Here is a 27,666-nt window from a genome sequence, read left to right on the forward strand (position 1 = left end):
CCAGATTGATATGTGGAGGCGATATCTATAATTAATTGTTTTGGTGAATTGCAACTAAAGATATGCACTTTTTGTCGTATATTCCCCTGTTTTTCTTCTTGTGTTCAGACCCATTATTTCTAGTTTTTACTATGTATCTTGAGAAAGGAGTATTTTTTTTTACCCTTTCGTACCAAATTTATATTATAAAAAAAAAAAAAATAATTTTGTCACTCATAGTTCGGCTGTAGACATTGCCGACGGCATTTGGTGTACGGGTTCAGTTCTTGATTTCCCCGGTAGGCTGGAGATATGATCGAAATAAAATATGCCCAATTAATGCTAAAAAAAATTCATTGATGGATCTTGGAATAGAATCCTTGGAATAGAATAGAATCCTTGATATGGAATCGATAACCAATTTGCTTTCAAGCCATGCTGCAGAAACGACTTCCTTCCAAAATTCCGGAGGGTGTGTCTCAAGGAAATGATAAGCTTTGTCAATGAAGCTGTATAAGCCTCTTTTCTACTATAAGAGAAAAATTGCCCCTCTGTTACGAAGATAGGGACTTAAAACCAAATTGAAACCGAAAGGCATAGCACCTTATTGACTCCGAGAAAACAATATTAATATTTTCGAAATAGCAGAATCAATGCATTCCTTGGAATTATTTGGAAGTAGTTAAAGTAATTCTAAATCCTTGTGTGGTAAGTCCGCATTATTGTTTTATTACGATAGCAAACTATCAAAGGCAGAGCAATTGCGCTGCCTAAGTATAGAACGATGTTGGCACAATGTATTATTTTTTTTTTCCATACCAGGGCACTACGTATCGAAGGAGTTGTCGTAGAAACTTCGAAAATGGCACATTCGATTGAAAATGGAATGGCTAATGCCCTCTTTAATAGTCGAAAGTGATTGTAAGGCAACTAGCACCCCTTCCACGCCCACCATTTCCCCAAACACATCCAATCAAAATTTTGGGATAGTCATTCTGTTCAGCGTAGTTGATTTTCATATAGAAATTATGTTTTTGAGGAGGACACTCCCCCACAGCCCTCAGGGCAAGGGTTGTACGTTTTGCCCTGGAGGCTTATAAGGTATTTATTGATAGCGTTGTTATAGAAACTTCAAAAAGGGCTCATTTGATTGGAAATTGAAATGGCTAGTGCTCTTTTTAATAGTCGAAAGTGATTAGAATGCAACTAACACCCCTTCAACGCCCACCATGTATCCAAACACATCCAATCAAAATTTTGAGACAGCAGTTTGGTTCAAAGTAGTTGAAAGGTCTGAAAATTATATCTTTCAGGATAACACTCCCCCCACAGCTCTCAGGGTAAGGGTTGTAAGTTATTTTCTAGGGGCATATAAGGTTTTTTATTGAAAAATTCTTTGTAGAAACCTTGTAAATGGGCGCATTTGATTGGAAATTCAAAGTGCCCTTTTTAATAGTCGAAAGTGATTTGAGGACATAATTTGCACTTTACTGACAAAAATACAAATGAATGTGCATTGTCAGTTTAATATACATACTGACATTTAGTAATCAAAATGTTAATATTATTTGATTTATTAAAGTTATGAAAGTAAAAATATTTATATTTTTTCAGTAAAGTGCAAATTATGTTCTGGCCTTGGGAAGGCATAGGGGTTTTGAGCCCTACTCATGTTAATTTCTGCTCGTTTGGAGTTTGACTCGGTTATTTATTGTGATTTCTGTTCGTTTTGGGTTTCATTTATTTATCGATGCTGATTTGTGGTAGTTTCACGCTTGGTAGAATATTTAATCTTATTTTTGCTCATTTTTGGTTTAATGGACTTCTTTACTTCTTTTGAAAAACTTATTTAGTGGAAACAGTTTTTTAATTAATCTATAAAAAGACACTCCTCAAATGATAACTTTTTTTAGAGGGAGAAAACAACTTTGGCTCATTCTGACATTTTTCTTCAATATATTTACTCAATTTACTTAATTTATTTAATTTAATTTACTCAACTTAATTTACTCAATATTTTACCAAGGAAGGGAGATATGGAGAGGAGAAAAGGGAGGCATACAGCTATGAACCCTCACTCCTCAAAAAGGGAAATATTGACAAAAGTTACACACTTTTCGGCTATTTAACTGGTAATAATACCTATAAAAAGTCCTTTTCAGAGTTGAATCCCTCACAACAACAAAGGTAGTAGGTTAAATTTCTTAGTTGTTTCAGAACCGAAACAAATACAAAAGGAAATGAGGCACCAGGCTCGTGCAAAACTTTGACTGTAACCTCAGACCAGGCACTTAACAAGAGGGGGAGGTAAGGATTTGGTCGTGCCTCCCAAACTATGGATGTTTTGCCGATTACTCTTATAATTTTCTACATTTTCCCCCTTCATCCGCTATTACAATTGGAGGGTATGTATCCTTAAATCCTCAATCTAAAGGAAACAATCCGAAAATTCTTAGTGTTAATGCAGAAGGCCTTGAAAATTTGATTTTAAGTATAATACGGTTTTTGTCAACATCATGTCCTGTTCTAGCTGTTATCAAAAGTTGCGACTTTTTTCTCAGGGTTATATGTTTTGGTCTAAAATGCTTAGTTTAGTTTATCTAAAATGCCCATTGATAAACTATTTAGAATAAGCATTTAAATTTCTGTTATTCAAATTTGATAAGATGTGCAGATTATAGGAAAATAGAAAGAAATTATGAAAATTCTTAATGTGATGAATTGATTTATTAATTGAAAAAAATTCAAATTTTTAAAATCAACGAGAACATACTCATATATCGGTAATCCTGTGTTGGTAATACCACAAACATAATTCCCTAACATGTATCAATGAAATTAAAAGTGTAAAGTTCCCTGGATTTAACCAGAACAAACAGGTTCATGCAAAAAATCCATGTAGGCAGTTAAGATCCCCAAAAGAGCTTGTATCTATTCTCTTTGATTGCCCCATACATATAGACATGAACTTTCAGGTAAAATCTAAGGAGTAATTTATCAAGTCTACTGCTACTACATCTACGAAAAATTGATTTCAGTCATTCATTTAAAATTTCATAAAAATTCAGTACGAAACCACCCAAGAAAGCTTAACTTTTTACCCCCTTCCATGGAGTTCCAATTTTCTTTCTTCGTATAGCCAGTCCTCACTCCATTCGTTGAAGAGCTGCCCCCAGTTTGAACCCAGATGAATGGCAAAAAAACAAATCTCCGACAACCTAGCAGCCTTCATGCGTTCAACGTGGCTTAGCCATCCTCGCCATAGAACGTGGCTCAGCCATCCTCGCCATAGAACATGGCTCAGCCATCCTCGCCATAGAACATGGCTCAGCCATCCTTGTCATAAAACATGGCTCAGCCATCCTCGCCATAGAACGTGGCTCAGCCATTTTCGCCTTTCTTCATTATAACCTTAGAAAGTGGGATTAAACCAAATTCTTCATTCGACCTATTGTTTGGTGTATGGTCTGTCAAACAAGTATCTAAAACTGCACTAAAACAATTCCTCTGTAAAACATTTAACATATCCCCCTTGTCCTCATTATTGATTCTGGCGTACTTGATTCCAGGAAAAGACCAAAGGAATTCTCATACACACGTGTAGGCAAAACACAGAGGTGAGAAATTGATTAAGGTTGACGTTTAAGGGCCTGAAGATCTTTAAAGAATTTATCTTTCTCCATTAGGAACATTAATTATTTCTATCAGTGAAGACGGAAACTACAGGTGACCTGTTTACTACAGCAAGGTTTAATCCTCTTCTCATGAAAACTCCTTTCTCAATAAAAACTATCCTATTAACAGCAGAACAAGTTTTTATAATAAACACTTGAGCTTGACACGACCTTTACAGCATGTCAAGGATATTATTTGTTTCAGCTTCATGCAGAAAAAGTCCAAAAAATTGCTTCAGGAAAAGCTCATGCAGCTGACTGTGCTAAGTCTTCAAACCTTGTCTATGAAAAGTAGGGGAGCTATATAGGGACAATTGGGGAGAAAGGGCAATGTCTCTTCTACTATTTTCACTAAAACAGGATAATGTTTTTTTTTTAAGAGAGCTAGCAAAATCAGTCTTGAGATACTTCTTGGGCGATCTGGACGGCAGCAATTTTTCAATTTTCAACAAGATTTCAGGGCTCATTGTGTTGTCCATGATAAGATCTTAATAAATCAAAAATTAAATTAAATGTTCATGGTCTTTTAATTTTTGGGTTTTGGGGGAGCAGGTAACATCCGTTAAAGCAATATAAAAAGGATGGACTCAAACTTGCTGTTTGTAAAATGCTTTCCAAAGGCTCAGCAAAAAACTTTTTACGTATTGCATCTGCAGTGTAAAGTCCGATAAATTAAGCTTTGATTATCTCTCTATTTGCTGTTTATATTAAATTTTAATGGTAAAATGAATAATGTCATCTAAGTTACTTATCTCAAAAGCTTACTGAATATTATTTCATCCTATGCTAATGGTTTTATCCATCTGAAAGCTGATACAAAGGAAGTTACTTGCGGCATTTAAATGTTTACGTAGCTAATATTTAGAATCGTCTCAAAAGCTACTCTAATTTGCTCTGAGTAATTCAATAGTTTAGCCAAAAAATAGCTCATATCTTCTTACAACAATCTTTTTGATGTCTTTGAAACGCAAAGCATGCAATCTGTAATGTTATACATGCACTTGAAAGTATTATTTAGAACTAAAGGATTTTTCCTTCTTTTCTTTATTTACCTGCATAGGGACTAAATAAAAAAAGATGAAGGGAAAAAACGAAAAAGAAAAGAATGAAGGAAATAAAGGGCCTGGTGTGTCGATCAAAAAAGAAAGAAAGAAAGAGAGGCTTGAAAATTTCTTGTCAGTCATGCCCCATCCTTAGCTCAGGAATCTGGATGAACATGGCACCTAAGCGATCATTCTTGTCGACCGTTATTTATAGCTAAACTAACTCTCTGGCTAATAATAATAGCCTAAAGTAGTGAGCTGGTTCCTTAGAAAAAAATAGCTTATTCTTGTGTAAAGTATTTGGAACATAAATTCGAGAAGGCTTTTTCTGGTGTCTCGTTTCTTAGAGATTTGGCCATGTATATGTCAACGAGAACAGTCCAGGGGGGGATTTTGGGACTAAGGCTAGTCGTGGGAAAGGATCCGTTCCCAGGCATGGTTGAACAACCAATAGCTGGAACTTCCGTTCCAGGAAAGTTATATTCTTGGCTCATTTCTAAAGGAGTCCATCTCTCGCCTTCGTCGTAGCTAGTTGATCTTGTGCTACCTTATTTTCTCTGTGTTTATTCTCACGTTATTCAATAAAGACCTTATACCAACGTTTATCGTCTATCTTTGGAATTTATGTAAACCATTACATCTGTCAATTATAAAAAGGAACACAAGTAAATAACTGAAACAGAGGTTTACAAATTGGTGGCAGCAGTAGTTTACATAGTGGTGGCAAGCGGTTAAAACTAGTGGAGCATAGGCCTATATCACTAGTGGAAAACCTCCAAGTGACATTTGAGTGACCGTTATAAGTATTTATGACATCTTATGCTAAATACTGGCAACATATTGAAGAGTATTTCGCCCGCTACCAGACTGTGATATTGAGCTACAAATACTACAAAAGACTGATTAATAAGACATCGAAACGTTACGAGCTATTGAACTTTCTTATATTCAAAGCGCCTTCTTGAAAAACACTTTCTTTTAAATGAACATTTTGAAATAGGCTGTTACACAATGCCTAATATGGATTCCCTCGCGATAGCTTCTACCTACTAATTCAAATTTCTACAACTGAGAGTCTCCGGTTGATTTCTACCTTCACTTAGCCATTCTACGGTTGGTGGCTTTTTTTACCTGATTTTATACAGTCGACGTGTGATCTACATTTGACAGTTTCCAACAACAATTTTACATTTTGAATTCGATAATCGAAAATTAATTCTCAATTGTGACTACATTTGACGCTAGTGATTTAATTGAAACCAACTACAATTGGATTTGGAAAGGACTATCTTTCGCAGGGATTTGGAAAGGACTATCTTTCGTAAGTGATTTACCACGACTAAACAACCCAGTAAATTTTATTAGACCCTTGTTGTTAGAAGTGAAGTTATTGCCCAAAATTTAGCGTCCGTAATTAAAGAACGGTGTTTAAAACAAATATTTAAATTTTTAGAATAACTGCTTTTTCAAATTTTAATCTCAATATGTCAGTTTTTATTCCTATTCTCGATCCGGCGGAAACTGGATATAACAAAAAGGTTGCTTTTGATTTTGTAAAACAGTGGAGGGGAAATGGCATATTTCCACCTCTTTTATTTGACTCAAATGATCCTGATTTCGATCAAGATGAACTTTATGATTACCTTCAAAAGATCAAGACATGGGTCCCAACTTACCCTCCAACTCCACCGAGCACCACCCCAATTAATCCTCCAATAGAACAGCGTCAACAGTCCCAAGTAAGAGGATCGCTAATTGACCCTCTTTCAGTAATAACGCCAGTCACAAAGGCAGAAAGTGGAAAAATAATTGAGTTTGTTTCGCAGTTACAAAAATTTCAATTGTTGTTGAATGTGCCTGATTCAAGAGCGTTACAGACCGCGTCACTTTTGGCCCATGGGTTGTTTCGCCCCTTTTTTAAGAATCTGGATCCCTCGATTATAAATTTTTCAAGTTTAAAAGGTGGATTACTTGTAGTATATGCCCCAGGCAAAATAGTAGGCAAAATGGTTGCAGAGTTTGTAGGCGTGGCTCAATTTAAGGATGAAAGGGTATATCTATTCTATAGAAGGATGCAAAAGTTAGGAAGGTCATGTAGGGTGTCCTTAGAAGCCAGGGATGATGGTGTAGTTCTTGGAAGATTTGCTCTTAATTTATTCAAGGAGTGGATCAGACCGTCCTACAAACGGTTTTTGTTAGAGAATAGTGCAGATTTTTTTTTTGTTTGGGTGATGCGTATAAGGTTGCAATACAATATGAACAGATAGAACAGATAGTGGGGAAAGGAGACACGTCTTCTTTTTCCGATGAATTTCTTTCTGCGCTGACGAGGGTGAAATTTGGACTCAATGATAATGAGAAGGCACTGCGAGATGGTACTGATTCCTCGCAGGGCGGTTTGGCTACCCATGGAAAGGGAGCTGGTTTTGAGGTCCCGTGGGATGGTACTGATGCCTCACGGGATGGTTTTTTTTTTGTTGCACTGCGAGATGGTACTGATTCCTCGCAGGGCGGTTTGGCTACCCAAGAAAAGGGAGCTGGGTTTGAGGTCCCGTGGGATGGTACTGATGCCTCCCGGGTTGTTTTTTGTTGCTGCACTGCGAGATGGTACTGATTCCTCACAGGGCAGTTTGGATACCCAGGAAAAGGGTGATGGTTTTTAGGTCCAGTGGGATGAGGTTGATGCCTCACGGGATGGTTTTAATGCGTAGCGCTAATAGTTATGTAGAGATATCAACAGTAGTACTGCCATTTGTCGAACCACAAGTTAGTAGAGCAAAACCAAATAGGTCAAAACCGAGGCGCTCCATAGCAATAAAGCCCCGAGGATTTTATTGGGAATAATACCTTAATGTCATTGCAGCAGGGTATGATTTTTAAAGTTTCTGCAATTTCATTTATTTGTCGCTGCTATTTTCCGGATTAATTAGCTTTTCTCGGTCATTTCTTTTGCCTTAATTAAAACTTTATACATAATCCCAACTTTACTTGTCCTCCTCAAATACAGGGGTATGGGGAAAAAGTCTATTTTAAAGTATACAGAGAAAAATGAAGTGTTAAAATATCCAGTTTCCGACTACGGTTGTTAGTGTGGTTCATTTATACTATGTAAGTTTTTACTTATGGAAGTAGTGTGTAGTGTTTGTATTATGTAATTGTTTACTAGTTCATGCTGTAGAATGTTAGTAGGCGAGAAGTGAATAATTTGGGAAGGGAATGTTTTGAACTCAATTAAAGTTTGAGGGTTTAACGAGCAGTGGATAAGCCAAATTTGGGAAATTCAAATTAAAACAGGGGGGAGAATCTGTAAAGTATTTGGAACATAAATTCGAGAAGGCATTTTCTGGTGTCTCGTTTCTTAAAGATTTCGCCATGTATATGTCAACGAGACCAGTCCAGGGGGGGGCTTTTGGGACGAAGACTAGTCGTGGGAAAGGGTCCGTTCCCTGGCATGGTTGAACAACCAATAGCTGGAACTTCCGTTCCAGGAAAGTTATATTCTCGGATCATTTCTAAAGGGAGTCCATCTGTCGTCTCCGTCGTAGCTAGTTGTTCTTTTGCTACCTTATTTTCTCAGTGTGTATTCTCACGTTATTCAATAAAGACCTTATACCAACGTTTATTGTCTATCTTTGGAATTTACGTAAACCATTACATCTGCCAATTATAAAAGGGCATACAAATAAAGAACTAAAGAGAGGTTTACACTTGTCTCTGGCAAAGAATGCGGAAAAACTGAATAGGGGTGAAGAATAAAAGGTAAGAGCGAAAACTGCCACTTGCGTCGGAAAAAAATATACTTTAATCATGTCTATGTCCAAGAATGGGAGAAAACTGAATAGGGGTGAAGAATAAAAGGTAAGAGCGAAAACTGCCGCTTGCGTCGGAAAAAAATATACTTTAATCTTGTCTATGTCCAAGAATGGGAGAAAACTGAATATGGGTGAAGAATAAAAGGTAAGAGCGAAAACTGCTAATTGCGTCGGAAAAAAAATATACTTTAATCTTGTCTATGTCCAAGAATGGGAGAAAACTGAATAGGGGTGATGAATGCTAAGAGTGCAAACTGCCACTGTCGTCGAAAAAAAAGATACTTGACTCTTGTCTACGGCAAAGAATAGTAAAAGACTGAACAGAGGGGAAGAGTAAAAGGTTAGAGTGAAAAGTGCTATTGGTTTTGAAAAAAAATTACTTTACTCTTGTCTAGGGCAAAGTATAGCGGAAAACTGAAAAGGGCTAGGAGTGAGAATTCCCCTTAGCGTAAAAAAAAATCGTCAATGCCACCCAGTGTTTAGTATTTTTTTTTGTGAAGCCAATATTCATTGTGGCTTAGAAATACTCTCGTGGAGCATAGTATTGGCTCTAGATCAGTTCCTGTCATTTTCTAGCTAAACGTTCTTTCTGTTTCCAAGACAGTGGAAAGCTGAAATTTTACCTTAAAATGGTTTGAAAGCATATCCAGAGCCCAAAGTTTCTATACATATTAGGTTTTTTAAATAGTCAATCATCTTAAACTGCACCGAACTCGCTTTTTCAGGCAATATAAAGCATAGGAAAGGGCAAGGAAATCCAAATTCTTCCCCATGCACCAGCTAGCTTAAAGTCAGCTAACCTACTTATCCTGCCAAGGTTTACCCCAACTCAATTTTTCCTACTTTGTGCAGACTGGATTTTGAGGCAAGACAATTATTGAGAATAAGAGGGCTATGATTAACTATTTCTTACAGAGAAATTTCAGCTTTAAGCATAATTGGAGATTCGGTAATCGCAATTTTGCAATTCTCTTTGAAATTTTCAACTTTTCTAAAGTAGTCACTAGACGCTGCAGTTAAAGTGGCACTACTTTTTTCCCTATCTTCACATATTAGATTGCGAGAGATTCAGTCGGAGATTTCTATACTCTTTGGGCTGTTGTTTGATCTGAAGAAAATACGAAATTGAGATCTTAAGAGTTTTAACACAATTGGCTTGTTGCGCACAAGTTGATATTTCACCTTCTTCCAGTTCTGTTATATCTTCAATATTCTCCCTGTATCTTCTAGAGGCGACCAACATTTCTGTGCTTATATTCGACCATACTTTTTCAAATTTAACGAATATCAAAGCTACCACAAGTATTTTCAGTGCTATACGAAAGTATGGACGGCGGTTTTTCCGAGCTCATAATCAAATTGTCAAAATAAAATAGTCAAAGTGTCGTGACAATGTGAATGTTTTCTTTGTAACAAATTCTGGGGAAAAAATTGGATCTAAACTGAAACAAATAAATTCTAAATTTGAGAACATATTGAAGTTTCTAGTCCTATAGTGCACCTTTGAAATGTAATTGTAAATGTTGCTGAATAGAAAAATATTTGATTAAAATCTCTAATCGTTTGATATAATTAACCCTAATGCAGATGCAGGGATTCTAAGATTTGCTACATTTTCTTTTAGAATAAATATTTTCAAATCTCCCATTGAAATATCCCTATCATATATCGCACGAATTTATATTTCATCTTCTTCGTCTTAAGTTTTGGCCTAATATACAATCGAAGATAAATTTTGCTTGAAAAATAACAAAAAAACATTTTTTCATTAAAATTTTTTGACAAAAAATTAAAAAAACATTTTTCTAATCAGAATGAGCTTTCCTGATATTATTGATCATTAATTAAATGGGGGAACTAATCCAAAAAAATCTACCAAAAAAGCTCATCTCCCTAAAGTCAAAAGGAATCCGGAGGTGCTGCTGCCATACTTTTGAGTGTTTCTAAGTGTGTGGATCTGTTTGCAGGGAGGCTGAGGGGGGGAGGGGGGTTGAGTATACATTCGTCAATAAGAAAAAGAAGGCATATTTGCATTGATATCCCCCTCCTCCTACCACTGGGCATGTTACTGTTATAAACTATTATTACCATTGTTGCTGCTTTCATTTTTGTTATAATGAATGTATCAAGGTGGAAAAAAGGCCAAGCTGGAAACTCTTAAGCACAGGAGAGGAACGCTGTGCCTCCGTTTTGCAAAAATGCAATAATAAACCCTCGCAAGGAAAACATTTTCCCCAAAAGACACTCCCCATCCAGACACCACCTGCCACGTACTGTTTCTAAACCCGTCCCTATCTTGTCCCCCATCCGTTGCTTAACCTCCAGGTATGAAAAAAGCTTCATCCCCTTCGTTACTGATCAAATAAACCACTAGTTTTTTTTTGTTTTTTTTTTGTACTGGTGATACCCAAGTTTTTGTCCGTTTGGTTCTATTGTTCCCTCCCCCTTGTTTATTTGTTCTCTTTTAAACCATTTTAACGCTATTTTTATCTCAATCTTTTTTTTTTTTTTTAGTTTTTACCTGTTTAACTTTCTTACATTTGACGCTTTTTTAGTTTACTAAAAATGGCTTTGCCTTTCTGATATTGTTGTTTTTGGCATTGTTTAGCTAATTTTTTAGTTGTTGTGCTATTTTAACATTTTTTTTATGACTCCGAAATGCGAATTCGGCCCTTCGGGGCTTGTGATAGTCATTTTTTGAAATAAATATGTTATCCTCTTATCCCATCAAGGAGTTAAAAAAAAGTAGTGAATTTCAAAGGGGGCGATGGCAACTACTATTATACATTTTTTTCGAAATTTTCAGCGTTTCTTGGAAAAATATTGATCAAATAAGTTCTTGTTCAGCTCCCGTCCTGTGAACATCTAAGCAAATAAATAGCCTTCGTAATCGGATTATATTTGAAGTGACAAAAAGGATAATTTATTGCGCAAGTATATTTCATAGGGAATTTAGCAACTAGCATTCAACCAAGCAAGTTCGAAAATTTATCTGTGCTGTATTCCGTGTCAAGCACACTGTGACGTAATCTATTGGATAAACAAACTAATTATTGGATAAGCTAACTAACCGCTGGCGGACGTGGTTTATTGCAAGGAATTTTTGGAAAACGGGGGATTTAATTGCCCCCCCCCCTGCCATATTCATTCAGCATTCGAAGGGAGAACATCGATTTGATACCAAGTGAGAGCTTGGCAATAGTGAAATAATACAAATTGATTCAGATAAAGGACTGCGTGGAATACGGACAGGAGATTGGATTTTTTGACTGGATTGTTATTACTCGGTGACGTCACTGATTAGTTATTGTTACAATGCAAGCGGATAGAGGGGATCCGACAATAGACAGTCAGTTTCTACAAGAGATAAATTTTAAGTTGGATTTGCTGCCGGAATTGACATAAAAAATGGACGCTCTCCAGGAACTTGTGGAAAGTGTAAATTCTGTCGAGGCACAGTTAGCACAAGTGAATGTTCAGCTAAAATCGAACGCAGAAGCTAACGAGAAACTGAAGAGTGAATTGATACTGGTTCGCCAAAATTTACAGTCAGCCAAGCTTAGAGCTGACCGTTTAGAGGATGAGTTGCGGCGCAGCAATGTTATAATCTACAACTTTGAGGCGGTGGATCCGAGAACGTATACCCTTAGTGAAGAGATTATGAAGGTTTTGAACGACGTAATTCCCAATTTGCGCCTCACCCTCAGTGATGTAAGAGACTCTTTCCGATTGAAGGCGGGTCCTATCGTGCTAAAGCTGAATTCGATGGATGTAAGAAATATGATTTTAAGGGGAAGAAAATTCGGGTAGCGATGCAACAATGTCGGATAGCGATGCGGAAACAGTAGTTGAAGTTGATTTGAATATCCCCGCACCTACAGGCAGTAAAACCTTTCATAAAGACACTATTTTAGCGAGGTCTCCATTAAAGGGTAATGACAAGAAGACGCGAAAATTTTCGGAAGTTATTAGTCCTGAAGAATAATCAAGCTGAAAGAGTAGGAATGTTTCCAGGCGAGTGTCGCCCACGGGTGGTTGGCCAGATAGAGTTGGTCGGTACGTGTCGAGGGGCCCCCGTGGAGGTATCCCCTATAGTAACAGATATCGTGACTATTACCGCATTACTCCGGAAGATTCAGATTTTGATGCACCTAATACCGAAGAGCGACAGGTATGCATTGACTAGGAAAAACCCGGCCATATAAATCAAATAAGTTTAGTAACCTGGAACGTACAAGGTGTGAAAAATAAAGTGAAACAGATTAGTGAAGATTTAAAGTCATTCGATATTATAGGGTTAGTTGAAACATGGCATAGCGCAAGTGACCCTCCGATATTCGACGGTTTTAGTGTGAGCATGTTGCGCGAAAGCCAGCTGGAAACATGCGCTGCTATGGAGGGATAACAGTGTTAATATGTAAAGCTCGTTTCCGAAGTTATCATAGAATTGCTAGTAATTCAGAGAACATTCTTTGGGTACGATTGGAGTTAGTGAGAAACAAATGGATGACTTTAGGATCTGTGTATATAGCGCCTCAGAATAGTTCCTACAATAGAGAGGAAACATGGGACGTGTTAGCTGAAGAGTTAAGTAGACTAAGAAGGGATTTGACAGAGGAGATTTTTGTTGTTTTGGGGGATTTCAACGCTTATACGGGTGCTTATTAGAAATGGAGTGTCTCGTTCCGAAAAGGACCTGACTAGGTTCCATCTGAGTATGGAATGCCTAGATGTAGCAGAGATATGGATAGGAGGGTGAATTGTTGGGGGAGAAGGCTCTTGGAGCTCTGCTCGGAGAATGGTCTAATAATTGGGAATGGGAAATTTGGAATTGCTGGGGGAGTAGGGGAGTTTACCTGTATGTCGGGAGCTCGTCCGAGTCTGATAGATAATGTGTTGGTTGACAGTGGGCTTGCAGCTCAATCAGTTGACGTTGAGGCACTTCAGTCAGGTGGTTCAGACCACTGGCCAGTTAATTTAGAGTTGGGTTTAGAGGTTGAAGGTAAGAGGAGCGGTATTGGAAAAAGGTATGAGACAGTAGGTCAGGTGAAGTTTAGAGTTCGGAAAGCGTTAAAAAGAGATTGGAATAATAAATAAATTGATGAGATGAATGAGGTAATAGCCAGACCGATAGTAATTGATAGATTAGAGGAGATTAGAGATCTAAATTGCGGTGCTGAGGAAGTCTTTGCCGAGTTATATGAGTTAGTGCACCAGTGGTCTAGTAAAAGTGGTAGTAAGGAAAGTTAAATCAGGAGATAAAGGATATTATGATGTGGACTGTAGAAGGTTAAAGCTGTAGTTAGAAAAAGGATTAGGAATTTTTAGGCGGTGACAGTACGAAGTATTGCGGTTAGAAGCGTTGAATTTTATTGAGTTAAGAAAAAGATCTGTAAGGAATGATTAAAGAGTGGAGTCCGGTAATGGGATAGTTGAGAAGTGGATAAAACGACATAGGATTTTACACTAAGGACTGTTAAAGATTTTTGGAGTAGATTGAGAAAGGAAAGAGCTAATATTTCAGGTCGAACTCCTTCACTGGAATCGTGGCCTCGTTATTTTGAGAATTTAGAAGGAGATTGTGAAGGGCTAGAAGAGGATAGTCAGTCGTCATGTTCAGGTGAAAGTATTTTCCTGCTGCAGGAGAATGATTATGAATTAGTAGGGGAAGTGACAAGAGAGGAGGTTAGAGAAGTAGTTAGTAAGATGAAAGAAGGTTCAGCACCAGGTTTGGATGGGATACCAGCCTGGGTGGTTAAGAAGTATTTGTCGGTGTTTTTGTCGATATTAGTTACAGCATTTAATAGTATTGTATCTACAGGTAAGTGGCCAGAATTATGGAAGACTTCAGTTGTTATACCGCTTTTTAAGAAGGGGGGCCCTAGCTCCAATGATAACTATAGGCCCATAGCGCTAGCACCAGTTTTTAGTAAAGTGTTAGAAAAAATTTTAGATAGGAGGCTAGATAGGTGGTTAGATAAAAATAAAATTATAAATGAAGAGCAAGGAGAATTTAGGAAAGGTTATAGTACAGCAGGTAGGGCATTTGTGCTTAGATCTTTAGTCGATAAGTATGGAACAGGGACTAGCCGTCTATATGTAGCTTTTTTATACCTAAGAAAGGCTTTTGACAATGTTGAGAGGGTGCTTTTGGTGGATATCATTAGAAGTATAGGACTACCTAGTGTTTTTCGGAGGTTAGTTACTAGCATATATTGCGGAACTAAGACAGTAGTGAAGGTATTAGATAAGGGTTCTTCCAGAGTATATAGAAACCGTAAAGGGGTAAAACAAGGTAGTGCTCTTTCCCCCCGTTTGTTTTCTATTTTTATAAATGATTTAGTTCAGTTTTTGGAAAGAAGGTGGGCTCCGACAGTGGGTCTTGGTTCAAAATTATTTTCAGTTTTGCTTTTCGCTGATGATTACTTACTTGTAGCTAATATAAGTCTGCCCAGGAATTACAGATTTTGTTAGATTTTGTTGCAGATTACTTAGATCTGAAGAAGCTCCAACTTAATGTTAAGAAGACTGAAATAGTTATTTTTGGTAAAAGAAAAGATGAAGAAAGTAATGGTAAGTTTATGTTTAATGGAGATGAAATAAAGATAGTTGAAAATTCAAAATATTTAGGTTTTGTATTTCAAAATAATGGTAGTTGGTGTGTCAACATTAAAGAGTCAGTAAAAAGGGGGAAAGCGGCTATATCGACGGTTTTTAGGAATGGTACAGTTATGGGTATTAAAAGTCTAGCAATGCATAAGAGAATATTTTTAACGAAGATTATGCCAGTGATTCATTATGGTGGGGAATTATGGGGGATGGAAGCGGCAGAACAGCTGGAGACCCTTCAGGTAAGTTATTACAAAAGGCTTTTCGGCCTCTATAGGACTACGCATACCCAGATTTTGAAAGGGGAGCTAGGGCTTTTTTCGCTCCGTAAACATAGGCTAGTTCAGGTAGTTAGATTTTGGATGAAGATAGTGAAGGTATCACGAGGTAAACTTATTAGAGAGGCCTATGAAGAGCTACTTGCTTCAGGGCGTACGAGGTCGTGGCCGTTTAGGGTTAAATCCTTATTAGACAGATTAGGATTGTCATATATATGGAATGATGGTAGAGGCCCCGCTAATAGTCAGATTGATATAATAGGATTAGTTAAACAAAGATTATAAGATCAGGAGATACAGACATGGGGAAATGAAATTGAGAGGTCCGAGACATTAAGTGTTTATAAGGAAGTTAAAAAGGTGTTTGGCCAGGAGATTTATTTTAAATTTAATTTGCCAAGTAAGTATTTGTCATGTTGGTTGCAGCTGCGGGCCAACTGTTTGCCTTTAAGATGGAGGAGTAAAGTATTTGAGAGAGGTAAGGGGTTCTCGGCGTCTAGGTACACGTGTCCCATTTGTAATATTGAAGAGTAAAATCTGGACCATTTTCTGTGCCGGTGCCAGGGGCTTACTGATTTGAGGGAGGGTATTTTGGGGAATTGTAATTTTTCACTTCGGGGCATGTTGTCTCTGACGGTACCTAGCCTCATGTGTAGATTATGTAGATTTGTTGATCAGGCACTAAAGATAAGAAAGGAACTATTGTGAAGAAGGTTTGTTATGGTTTGGAATAAGAATGCTGAAGGGAGTTTTACTTTTGTTTTCCTGATATATTTGATGTATAGTGTATATGACCCTGTATAAAGGCGTTTGAATACACGATTATTATTTTTAAGTGTGTTACATTGTGTGTAATTATGTGAGTTAGTTTTATAGTATTATGTGTGCTTTTGTGTTGCAATTGTTATGTTATTTTTATTTGCTATGGGCTATGTTTAGTTATTGTTATATATGTTATTATCATGTGTTTTGACTTTACATGCAACTGTGTTTGTTTTTGCCATGGCCCAAAGAGGCTTTTGTTTTGCAATAAATATCTTATCTTATTGCCTATAAAACTAGTAGTGGAAAAAACATAGATGACCCTATTATTTTACTAGGACAGGCTAGATGGCAGTAACAATCTTTTCTTTATTACAGACAATCTTGAGACTTGGGTTTCCACTCCCAACGGTTCCTCGCAGTCTTGTATTCTCTTGGCGAATTCAATATAATTTGGAAAGACATATTTTGCGCTAAACAACTTGTTCAACTTAATGATCCTACCTGCTCGGTGTTCAAAATAAAACTGGATGTTAAATGCTACAGGTTCATTTATTCTAACTCAGACCCATTCAGCTGAAACAGTACTTTCGAAATATTCCAAATTGAAATAAACAGTGTGGTCTTAGGATAGTCAAAAAGAGAACTAGTCAGATAACGTTGCTGCGACGATTTTTAGCAGTATTAAGAGCACTAATTTTGTTAAATTAAACTAACTAAAATGAATTAAGCTAATTAAATGAATTAAATTACACTCATTAAATTAAAAAATAATACTAGTTTAAAAAATAAAATATTATGAACAGTAAAAATACATAATGATAAAAAAACTATAAAAGCTAATTTAAATTAAATGAAAACTAAATAAATCAAACAATTATAATGAAATGAAAACAGAGAAACGGGCAAAATTTCCGATTATCTAGACATCTAGAGGTCAGAATGAACGGGAGAAATGAAAGGGAAAAGGAAAAAAAGCTATATCAAACAGCTTACAGTAGTGGTTTTTGCCTGGTGGGGGGGGGAGGTATACCATAGGAGTGTAAAAATATACAATAAAAGGAATTTAATGTAATATGTCAGAAAAACTAGGTGAGTAGCCCCCCCCTTCAGGCCCAGGCCTAGAACTGCCACTGGGTAACTTACGCACGCAAACTACAGTATGCACAAGTAGAAAAGTTCAAACTGCAACACGTGAGATAAGGAATGATCCACTGCAACTTTGGAAAAGTGTTTTAAATCCAAGACAAAATTCGTCTTCACAATCTAATCCTATCGATGCTGCTGCTCAGGAAAAACATTTTTCATCTCTTTTCTCCGATGATCCTCCTCCGGTTGATGCTACCTATAAACTTTTTCTCCTTCACCATATGTCGCAATTTGACCACCGGTGGAACTTCCTCATTGTAAAACCTTCAGCTGTCCAGATTCAAATTCGTCTAATAAAACTTGGTAAAGCCCCAGGATCCGATGTTGTACAAACTCAGCACCTCCTATCCACTATCCCACTTCTTACACCAAATTTGACAATACTATTTCAGGCTTGTATGGCTCAGCAGTATATTTCAACTACCTTTTCGGAAAGTTTTATTATTTGTGTCTTAAAAAAGGGCAAAAACCCAAAGGTTTGTGAATCGTACAGGCCAATTACCGTTTGCTCCATTAAGCTTTTGAAGCTTTTTGAAAAGCTAATCTTCCATAAAATCAACACAAGGTGACAACCTAGGAGACAACCAGTTCGGATTCCACGAAGGCTTGGGCATGCAAAACACACACTCAACTCTTTTGGTTCTTTTAGACCACTTTCAGATGCTGAAAAAGACTCTGTAGGTGTGTGCAATCAGCATTTCAAAGGTGTTTGGTTCCATTATGCATTTACAGGCTATTCTTTCTCTGTTGAGAAGTGGAATCAACTCTTTCTCTACAGTCTGTTTTTGGCAATGCGTCCACACGGGTATGGCTAGGTAGCGACTTAAGTAACTCCGTCACTGTTCGAAAAAGTGTGAAACAAGGCTCTGTGCTTAGTCCAACTCTTTTCAATAGAACCATCTGAACCGTTACTAAAAATATTGCTCCATCCCTGATTGAGTCCTATATTGATACTAGCCATCTCTATTAAGCAAACGACATTCTTCTACTATCAGACGATCTCCAAGTCCTAAGACTGACTTTCTCGTCTACGGTTGGTTTCAGCAACCTTCCGTTACTATCAATGTTAGCCCAGCAGCTACTTTCGCGTCGTCTTCTCTGAAACATTTAGGTCTCCCGTTTGGCTCAAACGCTAAAGCTACTACAACACTTGTTATCTCAGCATTGAAAGAAAAGCTTATAAAATCGTACGGGTTGCTTGCTCGAGTTGAAGGCCAGTTTTACAAAATAACCCTGGGCAGAATTTATAAGTCTTTTTTCACCCGACATGTCGTTTCCTTAGTCCCAATATAGAATTTTTTAACTCCATCTGAGAAGAAGAAAATTAAAACTCTATTCTTCGGTTTTTGCAAATATCTTCTGCAGTTTCCGCTTTGGAATCGTAACCGGTACATTTCCAGTATATCTGGGGCTTTTGATATCTCTCCAAAAATGAAACAGCTTGTGGAAAGGTTCTGTGAGCGTCACGAAAGTATTGTCAAGTTTCCGCTTAACTGTGTAGAATTCTGTTGTCTACGTAGTTGACATGTTATTTTTCTCGTGAGTTTTTATCTTGAAAGTGAATTTTATTTTTCTTTAATTTCTTGTGTCTTTGTGCTCGTCTAAGTCAGGGGCGTCAAAATCCTGGGGGGGGGGAGTTGAAGCCAATTTTTCCAAATCAAGTGAAAATGACAGTAAAAACTAAAAAAATGAGCTGTTTGGTACCATAAAAGTACTATTTAGTGCTTTAAAAGTAGTACAAAAGGTACTTTATAGTACTATATAAAGGTACCTTATAGTACTATAAAGGTAAATATGTACAAAAAAACTGATCGGTTTCTATTGATGCTTGAATTATGCAGGTTTATCTTAGTTTTGACAATATTTTGGAAGAAACTAAATTTCAGCTTGGGGGGGGGGCAAACTGAGGTGTGGGGACGAGGTCTGGGAGGGGTAGTTGCCCCCTGTCCCATAGCAAATTACGCCTCTGCCCTAAGTGCATTTCATACTTGTACAGATGGTGTATATAAATTATTTTTCTTATTATTATTACTATTATTATACAAAAGTTTTTTGGACTGGTGTTGCATTTGAATCATTGTATCGGACTTGTTTGAAGAAGAAAACTACATTTTATCAGATTATTTCGTATCAGAAAACACCTTAAACACATAACCAATATTAAAAAGAGTTTTTTTTCTGGATTTGTCTTGTGTTTGAATCACCATGCCAGAATTGTTTAAAAGCAACAACTGTCTTACATCAGAGGAATATTTCGTTTTTTCTTTTTCTTTAGAGTCTGAGCTTTTTTCCTCGTCTTATTTTATTTATTGATCAATCAATTTTTTTTCTCTATTGACAAAAGCTTCCCGATATGAAGCCGAAATATTCTTGCTTTTATTATTATGTATCAAACAGTTTGTGGTAACGAATTGTAAGTAAGGAGCGACCCGGCTCAATAGTAACTGAAACTCTAAAAAAAACAGCATTGTGATACCAGTAGATACATCAAAAGAACTGAATTTTTATGCTGATTTCAAATATATAGGTTTCATCAAGTTGAGTTCTATCCATCAAAAGTTAGGCGCCAAGAAAATTTGCCTGATTTTCGAAAAAGGGGCAAACATCCCCTAAAATTAATAGAACCTTAATGAAAATCCCACCATCAGATTCAGCGTATAAGAGAACCCTATTGAAGAGATTTCAAGCTCCTATCTGCAAAAACGTGGAATTTTTATTTTTTGCCAGAAGAAAGATCGCGGATGCGTGTTTATTTGTTTTTTTCCCAGGGGTGATCAAATCGAGTCAGTGGTCCTAGAATATCGCGGGAGGGCTCATTCGAACGGCAATTAAAAGTTCTAGTGCCCTTTTTAAGTGACAAAAAAATCGAGGACAACTAGGCCTCCTCCTGCACTCAATTTTTTCCCAAAGTCACCCGATCAAAATTTTGAGATAGCCATTTTGTTCAGCATGGTCAAAAAATATATTGACTATATCTTTGAGGGTGACTTAATCCCCCACAGTTCCCGGGGGAAGGGCTGCAAGCTATGAACTTTGCCCAATGTTTACATATAGTATTGGTTATTGGAAAGCATACAGACGTTTTCAGGGGGGATTTAACTGGTAGTGGGGGTGGGTGGGTGTTGGGTTACGTGGGGGATCTTTCCATGGAGGCAGTTTTCATGGGGGAAGGGACATTGCTATGAAGGGGCGCCGGATTTCCCAGCATTATTTAAAAAAGACGATCAGAGATTAAATTTAAAAAAAAAAAAATATTTTCATCTGAAAGTAAGGAGCAACATCAAAACTTAAAACGAACAGAAATTATTACGTATATGATTGAGTTCACCCCCTAGTCAATACCTTACTCTTTAAGCTAAAGTTTTTTTTAGTACTTTCATAAGAGCTATTTATTCTAATTAGCGGTCTTTGTGATTAAGAGGTAATTTTTAAAGAATTGGAACAAAATTCGAACTTTAGCGTAAAGAGCGAGATATTGACTAGGGGGCGAACCCCCTAATGTACGTATTAAAAATAAATGAAGATAGAAGTTCGTTACGGAAGTTAATTCGTAACTTACGTATATTTATTACTAATAAAAATGTTCTTAAATAAAATTAAAAAGCTTTCGAGAAAGCCATGTAACCAAAAAATGTAAAATTAATACGCAAATTTCGTTTTAATTATTCATGTACGGTGAGCCAAAATCAAAACCTGTATTAATTCAAAAACGTCCAGAAATTAAATAAAAAAAAAAAAACGCAGACAATTTGCTGTCTTTTCCTACTGCAGTCTTTTCAAAGATATTTAATTATTAAAGCAAGTCCGATTTCTAACAACAATATCTACTAAGCTTCCAACTTTTGGGTTTTCTATAAGGTTTTGAACTATTGTAATCCCTTGTTAAAATATATACAAATATTTTTGCAACTACCAGTTTTTTGCTCTTTATGCAATTTAATGTCTTTTCATACTGTATCTTTTCAATGATTAAATAAAAAAACAATTTTTTTTAACTGAAAGTAAGGAGCGACATTAAAATTTAAAACGAACAGAAATTATTCCGTATATAAAAGGGGCTGTCCCCTCCTCAACGCCTCGCTCTTTATGCTAAAGTTTGACTCTTTATCAAAACTCTGTTTTTCAAAACAATAAAAAAGTAGGTAGGGATTATTTTTTTACTTGTCGGCTTAACCGGGGACTATGGGAAATGAGAATGATGATTTCTATTTTTTTTTTATCATTTTTTTTATCAATTTTCAAGGGCGCAGAGCACTTCTAAACCCAACTTATCTTCCGTTATGCAGTGTCCGCATTCATTAGAAATATTGTAAGAGGGTGCCAATAATCAAGGAGACGTTAACATAAAGTTTTTAGCCCGTTTAGCTTTACATGCCAGGCACTAGAAGGCTTCAGTTTTATTGTTCAGGAGTTTTTACAGGTCACAAAGAGTGACTGGTAAGCAAGAGTCGTAAAGATTGTTCATCAAACAGTTCGTGGTAACGAACTGTAAGTAAGGAGCGACCCGGCTCAATGGTAACCGAAACTCTAAAAAACGGAATTATAATACGAATAGATACATTAAAAGAATCAGATTTTAATTCTGATTTCAAATATATAAGTTTCATCAATTTTAACCTTACCCATCAAAAGTTACGCGCCTGAGAAAATTTGGCTGATTTTCAAAAAAAGGGGAAAAGATCCCCTAAAATTTATAGAAACTTAATGAAAGTCATGCCATCATATTCAGCGTATCAGAGAACCCTACTGCAGAGGTTTCAAGCTCCTATCTACAAAAATGTGGAATTTTCAATTTTTTTGCCAGAAGAAAGATCACGGATGCGTGTTTATTTGTTTGTTTGTTATTTGTTTTTTTTTTCCCCAGGGGTAATCGTATTGACCCAATGGTCCTAGAATATCGTAGGAGGGCTCATTGGAACGGAAATTAGAAGTTCTAGTGCCCTTTTTAAGTGATAAAAAAAATGGAGGGCAACTAGGCCCCTTCCCACGCTTTTTTTTTCTCAAAGTCCCCCAATTAAAATTTTGAGATAGCCATTTTGTTCAGCATAGTCGACAATTTTATAAATATGTCTTTTAGGATGACTTAATCCCCCACAGTTCCCAGGGGAAGGGCTGCAAGTTATGAACTTTGCCCATTGCTTACATATTGTATTAGTTATTGAGAAATATACAGATAATTTCAGGAAGGATTTTTTCTGGTGGGGAGGGGGGGGGGCTGGAGGAGGGGGTTACTCGGGATAATATTTCCTTGGAGGATGTTTCTTTGGGGTAAGGGATATTTCTATGAAGGGGGCGCCGGATTTCCAAACATTATTTAAAAAACGATCAGAAATTAAATTTTAAAAAAACAAGTTTTATCAACTGAAAGTAAGAAGCAACATTAGAACTTAAAACGAAAAGAAATTATTACGTATATGAGGGGTTTCTCTCCCAAGTCAATACCTCGCTCTTTACGCTAAAGTTTTTTTTTTAGTGCTTTCAAAAGAGCTATCTATTCTAATTAAACGGCCTTTGTAATTCAGGGGTTTGAGAATTCAAATTTTTTTTAACTTTTAACGTAAAGAGCGTGGTATTGACTAAGGGGCCCTCATATACATAATAACATATACTTAATAAAAAAAAACAATAAAAAAAAACAAGCGATACGGCTCGATAGCAATCGAAACTTTTAAAAACGGAATTTTGATGTCAATAAATGTATCAAAAGAATGGGCTTATAATGCTGATTCTAAATATATAAATTTTATTAAGTTTAGTATTACTCATCAAAGGCTACGAGCCTACAAGTGAAAGAATTTTAATGAAAATCACACCGTCAGATCCAGCTTATCAAAAAACCCTATTACATAGGTTTCTAGCTCGTATCTGCAAAAATCTGCAACTTTGTATTTTTTGCCAGAAGAAAAATATACCATTATAAAAGTTCGTTACGTAAGTTAATTTGTAAATTACGTCAGAACCAAATTTAGAGACAGCCATTTACCAAAAGAAAAGTAAAATTGTTATGCAAATTTTGTTTGCTTATTCAATGACGGTGAGCCAAAATAAAAGCCGCATTAACTAAAAAACAATCAGAAATTAAATAAAAAAAACAAGTTTTTTAAACTGAAAGTAAGGAGCGACATTAATAAAACTTAAAAGAAACAGAAATTGTTCCGTATATGAAAGGGGCTGTCCCCTCCTCAACGCCTTGCTCTTTACGCTAAAGTTTGACTCTGTCTCACAACTTTATTTTTTAAAACAAAAAAAAACTTTAGCGTAAAGAGCGAGGCATTGAGGAGGGGACAGCCCCTTTCACATACGGAATAATTTCTGTTCGTTTTAAGTTTTAAAGTCGCTCCTTACTTTCAGTTTAAAAAACTTATTTTTTTTATTTAATCCTCATGGAAGAGGGGTTGTGTATTTGTGCAAATTTGTTTACTTTTTATTCGTTTTCAATATATTTCACAACAGGGAAATTTATCTTAATACAAACGTAATGCAGGGCAATGACGTAGTTTTGTTATTACTAGTAAAATGTTTATATGGCAATAACTTGGTGATAGACGTAGTAAAATTGTTGTTAACATCAATTATATAGAAACAATTAAAAGAGTTATATTTTTTAGACGAAGTAAACTCCGCCTTGTTTCGTAGTTTAACCTCCCAAAAAAAGCAAAGGAAATTTTTACATCCAATAAAACCTTAAAAAAAAATAATCAGGATAATTGAAATCCTGAAACTGGGCCATCTTAATTGGATGGATTGTCTTTGGTTTTGATATTGGCTGTATGTATACAGATAATAAGGCTATCTTATTATCTTATTATTATCTTATTATTATTATCTTATATCTTGCAGATATTACTTGAATTGTTTTATTGGATTATTAAAAAGTCGCCGTTTTGTTTGCAATTTAAGTTTACAAACCCTTTATATACTGCAATTTAAGATGTTGTTAAGTTTTATGTTTTGTGAAAGAGTATTAAAGCATTAACTTATATACATAGTATATACAAAATCTAAAAACGATGATTAAGCGTTATTAAACGCAGAACAAAATTGTTTTAAGAACTCAGCGAAATTTGAGCAGTGGCGTAATTTCGTCAAAATTCTGAAGGGGGGGGGGAGTTGGAGCCAATTTTCCCAAACCAAGTGAAAATTACAGTAAAACTAAAAACAGTTCATATATTACCATTAACGCAAGTATATACTAAAAAAAACTGACCTATTTTTCTGGGTACTTGAATTACGCAGGCTTATTTTAGTTTGACAAGATTTTTTGCAGAAACTAAATTTCAATTGGGGGCAACTGAGGTCCGGGTGGGGGAAAATTTGGGTCTGGACGGGGGCAGCTGCCCCTCTGCCCCATAGCAAACTACGCCCCTGATTTTGAGATAGTATTTAAGGAATGTGTCGTCATTTTTTTCTAACTCTCCTTGAGACAAACAATTTTATAAATTAAAAGGGTTTGTTAACTAAGGCATTTAATTCATGGCAAAGAAACAAATCATAATGCTGCCCCCGCAACGCCATTGTCAGAGAAGCAAATCAAAGATTGCAGATATACTTGATGTTGCCCTAGCAACGTAAATCCAGTTGCGTTATCATACAGGAAAAATACAAACAACGTATTTTTATTTTGGACATCGTCCAATACGGGGGGGGGGGTGTTTAAAAAAAATCCGAAGGGGGTGGTTTACAAAAGATTTTTTCGAGGGGGGAGTTTATATTCATTTTTGATTCGTTTTTACCAGTCGGACAACCATCTGGGGGAGCTAAAAAAATCATTGAAATTCGAACTATTTAAACTTCATACTCCCCAAGAAAACTTATTATAAAAGGAGTTTTATTTATGATCTTTGCCCTGGAACGAATTTCATAGGTTTGTTAGTTTTTCAATTATAAAACCTAATTATTGTTAAATCTACGTGTCTTATGTATTCACTTTCTCATGAGAATAGGTTCCAATATCAAAACAATACGTCCTAGATGACATTTAATTTTGTAATTGCTTAACTGATTATATTTGCATACTTTGCAGTAACATCTAATCTGAACTATTTAAAAATAATCTATTTGACTTTTAATTTATAGGGCGTTGAATTTGAGTCCAATCGGTGTGCATACCATGAAGAGAGGTCAAAATAGTTTGGACGTAATACAAGGACCAGGAACGTATACTGGGGGCATTATTTTAAACAAGGGGATCAAAGCTAAAACAAAACAGACAATCTATAAATAAAAAAAAAAAAAAATCAAAATTAAGGGGGGTATGAATCAAATCTTGATATCTCAGACTGGACTATAGGATCAACTGTAGTACTGAAAGACGGGCCCCGTTACTTTAGAGTTTCCTTGGGACCTACAAATTATATTTCCTAAGAATCAACTTTGCAAACTATCCCATAAGGAGAAAGAGAAAAGCAAAACTACTCAGAGAAGACTTAACTAAAATAATAAAAGAGACCCGTAAACTATTTAGAAAACCGTAAGGTGGAAGCCAAAAAAGGTTAAAACACGGAAAGATTCGGAGGATTTATTCAATAGATTTCGGGCAAGAGGTGGCTTAAACCTCCAACTGGCTTATAATATTCATAATAGCAACAGCAGCGTCAGTAGTAGTAGTAGTAGTAGTAGTGGCATCATTAGCAGCAATAGTAGTAGTAGTAGTAGCATCATTAGCATCAATAGTAGTGGCTGCAGCAGCAGTAATCGCAGTGGCTGCAGCAGAGTCGCAGCAGCGTCAGTAGTAGTAGTAGTAGCATCATTAGCAGTAATAGTGGTGGCTGCAGCAGCAGTCGCAGCAGTAATAGCAGTGGCTGCAGCAGCGGTCGCAGCAGTAGTAGGTAGTAGTGGTAGTAGTAGCAGTAGAAGTAGTAACAATATTAATAGCAGTAGTAGTAGTAAAAGCATTCCAATTAGTCGGAGACGTTGCAGTTTTAGTAGCATTCTTTCTGAATAGCTGCACCTATTTAGTTCTAATTAGCTTTTAAAGTCTAGAAGTTCCTCTTCTAATTTTGATTTGTAGTTCTAATTCGTTTCCAATTAACGCTTCGGAAAATAGTTCTAGTTCCTGGGAATATTTTCAGAATGGAAAGAACTTTTCCAAATTGGAGAGAGAGACATTATATTATAATGAAACAATAGTGGGGGCATGTCATGCCATTACAGCACAAATCTATTCTGACTACGATGTTATTATTTTATCACTATTTATTGCTTCTAAACGTCTTTCCTTCATTTTAAACTCCAAAAACAAAGCATGAAAAACAAAAGACTAGGTGCAATCTAAACAGGAATTACTTTATACAATCTTACCAGTTACAACTTAATAGGAAAGGGCGTAAATGACTGCCCTTGAAAGGGAGAACAACAAAGACACGCCTAAAATGTACGTTCAATTCAACCGAACTGAAAGGTTCCAGTGATAAAAATTATTAAACAGAAAAAAAATTCAAGATACTAAATTAATACCACATATACGAGCTAATTAATATTGATTTTGTCCTGAATTACTGAAAAAAAAGGTCAGATATCCAAACAAAGGTTTTTGTTTTGGAATAAACGAAACATCGTTGTCACTTACCCTTAGTTTTTCAAGCTTCTACTTATTCACTTCTATAACTGATACTGAGACTCTTTCACAACCAACTCACCAGAGCCAAGTGACGCGATGCTCGAAAGCTTGCCTAGTTCCATAGTCGGAGATTCCAGGGAATCGATCGTAAAAGGGAACTCTTTCTCTTCAGTGGCGAAATGCCAGAAATTTCCCTAGTTGAATAATCACCATGAAGACCTACTTAAAAATGGGAGCGGGTGCCAACTTCTCCCAGCGGAATTTCATGTAAACAACGAAAAATTGCTGACTATGAAAACCTATAAGCGATATTTTCCTTTGAATCGAGATGGGCTTCCTAGGAGGGTCAGAGAAGAAACTGGAATAAATAAATAGAGATGACACCATAAGACGATGGGATATATGGGGATATTTATTTGTAAATTTTGAAATGTTAAGGTTCCTAGAATCCCCTATCGCATTTTTTTGCCATTTTAAAAAGCCAGATATCAGCCGAGTCGGTCGACAGCATAAAGTTTTTAGCAGCAACTTTTTATATATTTTCAGAGGAATATTTTTAAGAGTCCGCAAATATTTAATTTTTCAAATCAAGCCGTGATGTGTTTGATAACGGTGATATGTACCAATCGTCAGGGGCGTCCTGAAGGGGGGGGGGTGCCACCCCCCAAACTTTTTTGGAATTTGGTAAAATTTTCGCTGAAGGCGAAACTTTTGGCAGAAATTTTGCAAAATTCTTGATTTCTGCCGAAAATTTGGCATAAATCAGGTAGCGATTCGGCAAAATTTTGCAGATTCGGCCAA

The 27,666-nt window shown here is 36.3% G+C and overlaps 1 protein-coding gene across 1 annotated transcript in view; it reads right to left on the minus strand.

Annotated features, from left to right (window-relative positions):
• cpx (synaptic transmission protein complexin) overlaps positions 1-26,951 on the minus strand; it is a 124,279-nt gene extending 97,328 nt beyond the window's left edge. The window contains exon 1 of the mRNA XM_089087740.1: positions 26,875-26,951. The gene's annotated coding sequence lies outside the window, so the exon portion shown is untranslated. The remainder of the gene's footprint in view (positions 1-26,874) is intronic.
• Between the last annotated feature and the right edge of the window lie 715 nt (positions 26,952-27,666).

The sequence above is a fragment of the Artemia sp. Qi Xiang Cuo genome, chromosome 4 (genome assembly GCF_049724085.1).
Source record: "Artemia sp. Qi Xiang Cuo chromosome 4, ASM4972408v1, whole genome shotgun sequence".
In the NCBI taxonomy this organism is placed as follows: Eukaryota; Metazoa; Arthropoda; class Branchiopoda; order Anostraca; family Artemiidae; genus Artemia; species Artemia sp. Qi Xiang Cuo.